Below are 8,171 nucleotides of genomic sequence, written 5' to 3' on the forward strand. Positions count from 1 at the left end.
AGCGATCACTGCCTCATTGCCTGTATCCGGTACGGAGCCGCAAACGACCACCCCTCATCACTGTCAAACGCTCCCTAAAACACTTCTGTGAGCAGGCCTTTCTAATCGACCTGGCCCGTGTATCCTGGAAGGACATTGACCTCATCCCGTCAGCTGAGGATGCCTGGTCATTCTTTAAAAGTAACTTCCTCACCATTTTAGATAAGCAAAATGCAGAACTAAGAACAGATATAGCTCTTGGTTCACTCCAGACCTGACTGCCCTCGACCAGCACAAAAACATCCTGTGGCGGACTGCAATAGCATCGAATAGTCCCCGCGATATGCAACTGTTCAGGGAAGTCAGGAACCAATACACGCAGTCAGTCAGGAAAGCTAAGGCCAGCTTCTTCAGGCAGAAATTTGCATCTTGTAGCTCCAACTCCAAAAAGTTCTGGGACACTGTGAAGTCCATGGAGAACAAGAGCACCTCCTCCCAACTGCCCACTGCACTAAGGCTAGGTAACACGGTCACCACCGATAAATGATTATCGAAAACTTCAACAAGCATTTCTCAACGGCTGGCCATGCCTTCCGCCTGGCTACTCCAACCTCGGCCAACAGCTCCCCCCCCCCCCCCCCCCCGCAGCTACTCGCCCAAGCCTCTCCAGGTTCTCCTTTACCCAAATCCAGATAGCAGATGTTCTGAAAGAGCTGCAAAACCTGGACCCGTACAAATCAGCTGGGCTTGACAATCTGGACCCTCTATTTCTGAAACTATCCGCCGCCATTGTCGCAACCCCTATTACCAGCCTGTTCAACCTCTCTTTCATATCGTCTGAGATCCCCAAGGATTGGAAAGCTGCCGCAGTCATCCCCCTCTTCAAAGGGGGAGACACCCTGGACCCAAACTGTTACAGACCTATATCCCTCCTGCCCTGCCTATCTAAGGTCTTCGAAAGCCAAGTCAACAAACAGGTCACTGACCATCTCGAATCCCACCGTACCTTCTCCGCTGTGCAATCTGGTTTCCGAGCCGGTCACGGGTGCACCTCAGCCACGCTCAAGGTACTAAACGATATCATAACCGCCATCGACAAAAGACAGTACTGTGCAGCCATCTTCATCGACCTTGCCAAGGCTTTCGACTCTGTCAATCACCATATTCTTGAGGGGCGCTAGAGAGCGTGCTATAGAGTAGACGTGCTTTGCTAGAGCTCCGCTCCATTTTGAAACAAATTAGTATTTATCTTAACCTCTCACGACCTATATCTTCAAACAAATATGACAAAGGGAAAAGGCACCAGAAAAGGGAGCGCTAAACAAGATAATTTGAATGAGATAGACAACGAACCAATTTCAACGTCGCCAACCCACGAGGAGTTAGCTGAAGAGGCTAGCTTCCAAGAGTCCCCCACAGAGCCTACGCAAAGTGACATACTGGCTGCCATAAACTCACTAAGCAAGAAGGTGGACACAAGGTTGGCTGATATCTCAAAGAGTATTGGGACTTTGGCCGAAACTGTGAAGGCAACTCAGAGAAGGGTGCATGAGGTTGAGCAGACGACAGTCGATCACGAGGCCAGGCTACAGGACATAGAGAAACAGTGCGCAACGTTCAAAAATGACAACAAAACCCTGAAAGCCCGACTGGAAATGCTTGAGTCGCATTCAAGACGCCTGAACATCCGAATATGTGGCATCCAGGAGGACACTGAGAAAGGGAAACCCACTGAATTTGTCTCTGAGCTGATACCGGCCCTGCTGGGGAGCGAACACTTCAAAACGGCCATCCTGATCGACCGCGCACACAGATCTCAGGCAACGAAGCCGGCCAAGGGCGGGCCACCAAGGCCATTCATTGTACGGCTGCACTATCCCCAGACCAGGGATCTCATCCTCAAGCTGGCTAGTCAAATGTTCCCCCTTAACTTCAATGGAGCCAGGGTGTCTTTCTACCCAGATCTTACCTTGGAGGTGAGGAACCAACGGAAAGAGTTTGATGAGGTACGCAACAAATGCAGAGCGGCCAACATCCGATATGGATTCCTCTTCCCAGCCCGGTTTAAGGTGACAGTCGAAGGATCAACACGTACGTTTGACAACCCAAAAGAGGCCGATCTGTTCTTGACAAGCAAGCTCCCTGGCTGAGGATACAGAACGGCTGTGTCAGCCGGGAATGTGTTTGGATTCCCGGACTATGTCTTTTCGATTAGAAGATCAGAATTTGGGACTTATGATTGGTGAGATGTTGTGGCTAATATAGCATTGTTTGGCACATCATGTTTTAGCGCCACTCACCCCCTAACGTGAGAGTTAAGTGTTAAGTGTTATTTAATATTAGCGTATATGCGGAGCATCTATAGACGACCAGTTAGTTCAAGCTGTATGTCTAGACACCCTAAAGTTTGTGCGTTAGCCAAGGAGTGCTTCGTTTGGGGAAGTCACTCAGTAAAGGGACGGGAGGGGGGATGGGGTATGTGTTTTATGTTCACGTTTATTATTAGTACAGGTGGGACGTTTTTCTTCTGAGTTTTGTATGACAGCAACAATTTGCTCTAAAATAAGAAATGCCACATAGTGACAGAGCACAGAGTAGACCAGGTGGAATAAAGATAGTCAGCTGGAACTGTAACGGCTTAGGGCATGTGGTGAAACGAGCTAAGGTTTTCTCTCATCTTAAATCACTGGGTGCTGACATAGTGTATCTTCAAGAAACTCATATTAAACGCTCCGCTCAGGCCAAGCTACTAGTCGGCTGGATCGGTCAGATATACCAGTCTAACTTTGATGCAAAAGCGAGAGGGGTAGCAATCCTGATAAGGAAAAACATTCTGTTTGTTTACTCATCCTCGATTTCAGATCCTAATGGTCGGTATATTATTGTGGCTGGTACACTGAATTCGAAACCAGTAACCTTGGTCAATTTATATGGACCCAACTTCGATGATCCATAATTTTTTCAAAGGGTATTTAAGGACATACCAAATATCTCGGATACAAGTGTTATTGTTGGAGGGGACTTTAACTGTACGTTAAATCCTCTTTTAGATAAACAGCTATCAAGGTCACTTCAACAATCAAATGCCAATGTCTGTCTAAATACATTGATGACAAACCTTAACATTGTTGATATTTGGAGACTGATGCACCCAACAGACAGGGATTACTCTTTCTTTTCATCAGTTCATAAATCATATTCCAGAATTGACTATTTTTTGTTGGACTCCAAACTAATCTCAGCGGCTGAGTCGGTTACCTATCACCCTATTCTAATTACGGACCACTCTCCTGTGTCCATGGTGCTGAAACTCGACAATATGTCGACAGGTCGGCGACCGTGGCGCTTAGACGCATACCTGCTGAAAGATGAGACTTTTTGTCAGTATTTGAAGGAGCAGATTGCCTTTTTCCTCGGAACTAACGACACGGGGGATGTTGACGACTCCACCCTTTGGGAATCTCTAAAGGCTGTGATTAGAGGTTACATTATTTCTTATACATCAGAGAGGAAGAAACGCGCCAATACTAGGCAAAGAGAAATTGAAAGAGAGTTAAGGGAACAGGAGAACGTTTTTAGGACGAATTCCTCGTATACAGTCCTTGAGAAGATCACAAAGTTAAAATATGAATACAATACCATCCTTTCGAAACGGGTGGGCTCTTTACTTGCTAGAACGCAACAAAGTTATTTTGAACTGGGTGACAAACCACATAAATTATTAGCAAGACAGCTAAGGCATGTACAGGCATCTAGAAGCTATTCACAAAATAAAAGACAAGAAGGTGTAAAATAGTAACAGATCCGCAGGATATTAATAAATACTTTGCGCAGTTTTACTCAGAGCTATACCAATCAAAATGCGATGCTACTGATCCACAAACTATGGAACACTTTCTCGCTGAATGTGAACTTCCTAAACTAGATGGGGGGGCAGCTTCTGCACTTGATGCAGGGATAACTTTGGAGGAAATTAACACAGCGATAGCACAATTTCCAAACAGCAAGGCCCCTGAGCCCGATGGATATGTAATAGAATTCTATAAGAAGTACTGCGCCAGTCTAGCTCCACTATGTTGAATGTTTAAACAATCCAAAGAAAATGCCAAACTCCCGCAAACACTGTATGAGGCTACAATAGCACTGATCTTGAAAAAAGATAGGGATTCCATGGAGATGTCGTCTTATCGCCCCGTGTCGTTACTCCCCATAGAAAACAAGGTGTTGACAAAGATATTGGCAAACCGATTGAAAACATATATTTCCGACATCATACACCCTGACCAGACAGGTTTTATCCCGGGCCGACATATACACTACAATTTGAGACGTCTTTTCAACGTAATGTATCACGATCATAAGGTTGAGGCAGTGGTAATAGCTCTTGATGCAGAGAAGGCGTTTGACCGGATTGAGTGGAAATATATGATGTCGGTTCTGGAGCACTTCGGATTCGGAAAGGAATTTATTAATTGGATAATAATTATTTATGCACACCCAATGGCGTCCGTGGTAACCAATAAAGAAATGTCGCAGTCATTCCGCTTGTTCAAGGGGTGCCAACAGGGGTGCCCTATTTCGCCTGCTCTCTTCGCTATAGCCATGGAACCCCTTGCTACTCGCATTCGGGCATGTGCCGATATAGCTTCTGTTAAAATAAAGGACACACAGCACAACATTTCCCTATATGCAGACGATGTTCTTTTGTTTTTGTTCAAGCCTAAAACTTCTATTCCACCCTTACTTAACTTGATAAACACATTTGGCTCCTTCTCTGGCTACAAGATAAACTGGCAAAAAAGTGAGTTGATGCCAATATCACGGCCTGTGGATATGCAATTTCTGCAATCTACCCCGTTTAGAACAGTGATGGACAAGTTCACAAACCTTGGCATTGTAGTGACAGGAGACCTTGATCAGCTATTGAAAGCGAATTGGGACATGAAAATATATCAGCTTAAAAAAAATATAGATTTTTGGAAAACTCTGCCTATCTCCTTGGTTGGTCGTATATACGCTATTAAAATGGTTGTCCTACCCAGGTTTCTCTACCTCTTCCAATGTCTACCCAATTTCATACCACAAAGTTATTTTAAGAAACTGGATTCAATAGTAACTCCATTTTTATGGGATAACAAGGCAGCCAGAATTTCAAAGAAGCATTTATGCAAGTACAAAATAGAGGGGGTCTTTGGCCTTCCTCACTTTAAACTGTATTATTGGGCTGCTAATCTGAACATTGTGTCTTCCTGGAGGGAAAGCTTACCTGCGATGAGACAGAAGGATATGCCTGCATGGCTTTTGATTGAGCAGGCCTCCTGTCAACGTTCCTCACTCCCTGCACTTGTTAATAGCCCATCATATGTGAAAAAATCCACTTATGACTCTAACCCAGTCATTTGTCATACGCTTAGGATCTGGAAACAGATTAGGTATTTTCTTAACATACCCACTGTATACATTGACAGCCCGATTTGCCTGAATCATGCTTTCTACCCCGCATTGGATGATGTGGTGTTTTCACAGTGGAGGGAGAAGGGGCTCACAACAATTGGTAATCTATACATAGATGGTCAGTTAGCCTCATTTCAACAATTACAGGGAAAGTTCAACATGCCAACAACACATTTTTTCAGATACCTCCAAATCAGGAATTTCGTAAGGACACATATCCCACAGTATGGCATGAAGCCAAATAGTCTACATTAGATAGCTTGATCCTTGTCAAACCCCATTCAAAAGGGTCGGTCTCTAGACTGTTTGATGTGCTACAAGCCCACATAGAGGTATCCACAGACACTATTAAAAGGGCTTGGGAACAAGAACTTGGCTCAGAAATCTCAGATGAGGACTGGGTAGAAGCTCTCAGGAATGTAAACCACAGTTCAGTCAATGCCAGACACAACCTTGCACAGTTTAAGGTGATACACAGGTTACATTACTCAAAAGTAAAACTGCATAAAATATTCCCGGACACCACACCACTGTGTGAGAGGTGCAAGCAGGATGAGGGGATGTTGACCCACTTATTCTGGACATGTCCTAAGTTACATGTTTACTGGTCTCTCATTTTTGATTATTTATCTAGAGCCTTTGATAGAGTTCAAGCCCCAGACCCATTGACCGCTCTGTTTGGCACAGTTGATGGGAATAATCACGAAGGGAAAGCTGTCTCTCTTTGTACTCTATTAGCCAAAAGGCTCATATTGCAATTTTGGAAACTGGAGACTGTACCTACCTTTGAAATGTGGTTACGGGATTTAGGAAATGTAATACATATGGAAAAGATTCGATACAATACCTCCAATAGAAGTCCAATGTTTTACAAAATATGGCAGCCGATACTGGATAAATGCTCTAGTCCCGCTTCATAACTGGGTTGACGATCTGCTGCTACTCTGTGCTGTACTCCACTCAATATTTATTTTTGGCTTAACTACACTGCTTGTAATGACTATATGCTGTCTTCCTATACATGTACCACCTAATAGGATTTAGTTTTATTTTGTGTATGTGTGAGTTAAGTTTTGTTTTGTCCTCTAAATTGGCCATCCCATTCAACAGTACAATGAATGTCATTGTTAGTATTGCTGTCTTTTTTATTTGATTTTTTATTGTAAAATAATAAACATATTATAAAAAAATAAAAAAATCACCATATTCTTATCGGCAGACTCAGTAGCCTCGGTTTTTCTGATGACTGCCTTGCCTGGTTCACCAACTACTTTGCAGACAGAGTTCAGTGTGTCAAATCGGAGGGCATGCTGTCCGGACCTCTGGCAGTCTCTATGGGGGTGCCACAGGGTTCAATTCTCAGGCCGACTCCTTTCTCTGTATATATCAATGATGTTGCTCTTGCTGCGGGCGATTCCCTGATCCAGCTCTACGCAGACGACACCATTCTGTATACTTCTGGCCCTTCCTTGGACACTGTGCTATCTAACCTCCAAACGAGCTTCAATGCCATACAACACTCCTTCCGTGGCCTCCAACTGCTCTTAAACGCTAGTAAAACCAAATGCATGCTTTTCAACCGTTCGCTGCCTGCACCCGCACGCCTGACTAGCATCACCACCCTGGATGGTTCCGACCTTGAATATGTGGACATCTATAAGTACCTAGGTGTCTGGCTAGACTGTAAACTCTCCTTCCAGACTCATATCAAACATCTCCAATCGAAAATCAAATCTAGAGTCGGCTTTCTATTCCGCAACAAAAGCCCCCTTCACTCACGGCGCCAAACTTACCCTAGTAAAACTGACTATCCTACTGATCCTCGACTTTGGCGATGTCATCTACAAAATTGCTTCCAACACTCTACTCAGCAAACTGGATGCAGTTTATCACAGTGCCATCCGTTTTGTCACTAAAGCACCTTATACCACCCACCACTGCGACCTGTATGCTCTAGTCGGCTGGCCCTCCCTACATATTCGTCGCCAGACCCACTGGCTCCAGGTCATCTACAAGTCCATGCTAGGTAAAGCTCCGCCTTATCTCAGTTCACTGGTCACGTGGTAACACGCGCTCCAGCAGGTGTATCTCACTGATCATCCCTAAAGCCAACACCTCATTTGGCCGCCTTTCGTTCCAGTTCTCTGCTGCCTGTGACTGGAACGAATTGCAAAAATCGCTGAAGTTGGAGACTTTTATCTCCCTCACCAACTTCAAACATCTGCTATCTGAGCAGCTAACCGATCGCTGCAGCTGTACATAGTCTATCGGTAAATAGCCCCCCCATTTTTACCTACCTCATCCCCATACTGTTTTTATTTATTTACTTTTCTGCTCTTTTGCACACCAATAATTCTACCTGTACATGACCATCTGATCATTTATCACACCAGTGTTAATCTGCAAAATTGTAATTATTCGCCTACCTCCTCATGCCTTTTGCACACAATGTATATAGACTCTCCTTTTTTTCTACTGTGTTATTGACTTGTTAATTGTTTACTCCATGTGTAACTCTGTGTTGTCTGTTCACACTGCTATGCTTTATCTTGGCCAGGTCGCAGTTGCAAATGAGAACTTGTTCTCAACTAGCCTACCTGGTTAAATAAAGATGCACATTTTTGTGGACTTTTATTGTCCCCAGCACAAGGTGCAGATGTGTAATGCTAATGCTTTTTAATCAGCCACACCTGTCAGGTGGATGGAATTATCTTGGCAAAGGAAAAATGCAAGCTAAC

This window comes from Oncorhynchus mykiss, chromosome 8, assembly GCF_013265735.2.
Source record: "Oncorhynchus mykiss isolate Arlee chromosome 8, USDA_OmykA_1.1, whole genome shotgun sequence".
In the NCBI taxonomy this organism is placed as follows: domain Eukaryota; kingdom Metazoa; phylum Chordata; class Actinopteri; order Salmoniformes; family Salmonidae; genus Oncorhynchus; species Oncorhynchus mykiss.